The following is a 2,869-nucleotide window of genomic DNA, read 5'->3' as shown; positions in this document are numbered from 1 at the left end:
AAACCGGGAGTTGGTGACTCATCTCATTTACATACCCACAATGCATTGCACGGAGGACGTTTCCTACTTTAAAATGACTAGATTATTCTTTTCCTTCCGACATTTTTTACCCACTAAACATGAGACTGCTTTCACAGTGTTGTCTGAACTAAAGGCATAAGTCACTAGTTCTTCTGTGGGAATAGTTACTATTACTGATCTAGGAGTGTTAGTTACCCGAGAACCGAGTGAGCGTCTTAATCTAGTATACTCTGGTTTCTCTTCAGATCGTATAAATCTTTCGCCTTTTACTAAAGATTTCCGTGGAGAGGAACAATTCTGAGTTTTAACCTAATTTTTTGAGGCCTTGCTCTGGCAGGGCTAATAAATGTATCCAAAAAAAGAATAATATTAAGAAGCCCGTGCGTTTTAGAAGTAGTTTCGGGTTTGTGTTGGGTGCGTTATGAACACTTTCTCATTTTAAGTTTAGTTGTTTTCTGGAATAAAAGGTTGTTTTCATGTCCACCGAGTGTTAAGCGTTTACTCTGCGGCCCAAACAGCAGCAGGTTCGTTGGTTGGGTGAAATGGTATATTTCTCCGTTGTATACTTGTTTACTAGATTGTTTTTAGGAAAATACTCATGTCTCAGGCATGTCTTGGAATATACAGCTTGTTCTTGTGGAATAGCATTGTGTGTTCTTGTTAAGAGTGGCGTTGCTAGACCCTGGATGGAGAAAGAAGGGGCCAAGTGCCCTACTTTGGGGAAGAAGGGACCAGCTCTGGGAGAGGCGCAAAACGCAGCCTTACCAAATAGCATCCACATAGATATAACATTCACTTTATTTCTAAGGCTTCGATTTTATGTTCACATGTTAGAGACCACCAAGCACAGCAAGCATTAACTTGAACTGCTTCCAGAGCAGTCGCCCAATAGATGTTTGCTACCTATGGAATAACTGATTAACCTGCTTTTGTTGAGTCCTTGAATAAGACCTTTAAAGTTCAAGATTGGGTATATCTGTTCACATTTTTTCAAGGCAGTATCTGAGCATCTCAGGCAAGGCCCACTTCTCTGGGGCTCTGTCACCAAGTGTTGCACTTGTATAACTGCTTTAAAAAAAAATGTGTGTGTGTGTGGGGGGGGGGTGGGACAACTGTAATAGAAAAAGAATTAAATTTTTTTTAAGAAAACAAACTTTGTGTTTTTCCATCGGTTGCCTCCAGTACAGCCCTGACCTGGGACTGAACCTGCAACCTAGGCATGTGCCCCAACTGGGAATCAAACCTGTGACCTTTCGCTTTGCTGGACGTCACCTAACCAAGTGAGCCACACCGGCCAGGGCCAGGTCACTTCCTTAAAATAGGAAATCCAAAAAACTATATTTTGTTAACTTTTCTCTCCTCCTGCAGCCCAGAGAAAAGCTGAGGCTCAAAATCAGTTTAGGTCAGCAGTTCTCAACCTGTGGGTCGCGACCCCTTTGGGGGGGATCGAATGACCCTTTCACAGGGGTCGCCTAAGACCATTGGAAAACGTATATAATTACATAATTGTTTTTGTGATTAATCACTATGCTTTAATTATGTTCAATTTGTAACAATGAAAATACATCCTGCATATCAGATATTTACATTACGATTCATAACAGTAGCAAAATTACAGTTATAAAGTAGCAACAAAAATAATTTTACGGTTGGGGGTCACCACAACATGAACTGTATTAAAGGGTCGCTGCATTAGGAAGGTTGAGAACCACTGGTTTAGGTGAAGGCTGAGCCACCTTAGACTGACACTATCAGGGCCCGTGATGCCCTCTTGTGGCATCCTGGAGAATTACTGCGATCTGACTTAATTTTCACTGACTTGAGGGACAATTCTTTCACAATGCCTCCATTATTCATTCATACATACCAGGCACTGTTCTCAATGTTTGGAATATATCAGTAAATAAAAAAAATAAATTTATATTATACCTATATATCTCATCTTTACCTGTCTATCCAGAGAAGGAAAACTCTGACTCCAAAAAACCTCCGCTGCCTTGCGGCATACCTCTTCAGGGGAAAGGCTAAGGGAGTAAACCCCGACAGAAAATCCGGAGCCGGAGTCCCTAAGGCGGTTTGACGTTGTAGTCAACACCGGCAACTCCTGCGGCGCACCTGAACCCAAGCTGTATCGACTCCGTCTTTCCCTTGGACCCTTCAGCTGCGAAGAGAGGGGGGGTCTGCTGCATGGGCAACAGCAGACCCTCCATATTACCCTGCCCAGGCTCTGTAGCTTCAGCGTCATCGCAAGATGTCGATTCAACACGGGAGGAGACAGATACCATGTCACTCCCGAGTCGGACTGCACAGCCATTCTTGGCGGTGCAGATGGACTCTGAAGAAGCTACACCATCGTCTCTCGAGACGGACGGCTGCCGACGACGACGACGACGACGACGACCTGTCTATCCTTGCCCTAGTGGAGCTTACATTCAGGTGGAGAGACAATGAATTGATATTACGGGAAAAAATGGTAGTATAGGGGGTGATGGGGGGTCCATAGTATAGAGAGTAGTATAGTGTGGGTTGCAACTTAAAAGAGTAACGCTCAATGAGAAAGTGACTTTGCGTAGAGTTGAAAGGAGAAGATAAAGCAATTAGCCCTGCAGGTAGATATCTGGGGTGAGAGGTTCTAAGAACAGAATCTCTCTCACTGTTCAGCAGAAAAGCCAGCACAAAAGTCCTAGGCATGAGCTTGTTTGTCAGTTTTAAGAGGCACACAGCCAGTGTGTCTGTAGCCAGTGAAGGAGAGAGAAGTAGGAGACAGTTCAGAGGTCACTGGAGCCTAGATCACCTAGGGCCCTGCTCTCATTCGACCCTCCTGCCCCCTTCACACACAGAGAACAGG

At 44.2% G+C, this 2,869-nt stretch overlaps 1 non-coding gene across 1 annotated transcript; it reads left to right on the top strand.

Moving 5' to 3' along the window:
• The first annotated feature begins 246 nt into the window (after window positions 1-246).
• Window positions 247-362, top strand: LOC150014781 (U5 spliceosomal RNA). Its single transcript, XR_016510237.1, has one exon. It is a non-coding gene; the product is annotated as a U5 spliceosomal RNA (small nuclear RNA).
• The last annotated feature ends 2,507 nt before the right edge of the window (window positions 363-2,869 follow it).

The sequence above is a fragment of the Furipterus horrens genome, unplaced genomic scaffold (genome assembly GCF_987537825.1).
Source record: "Furipterus horrens unplaced genomic scaffold, mFurHor1.1.pri manual_scaffold_3, whole genome shotgun sequence".
NCBI lineage: Eukaryota > Metazoa > Chordata > Mammalia > Chiroptera > Furipteridae > Furipterus > Furipterus horrens.
This window is presented reverse-complemented; position numbering and strand designations above follow the sequence as displayed.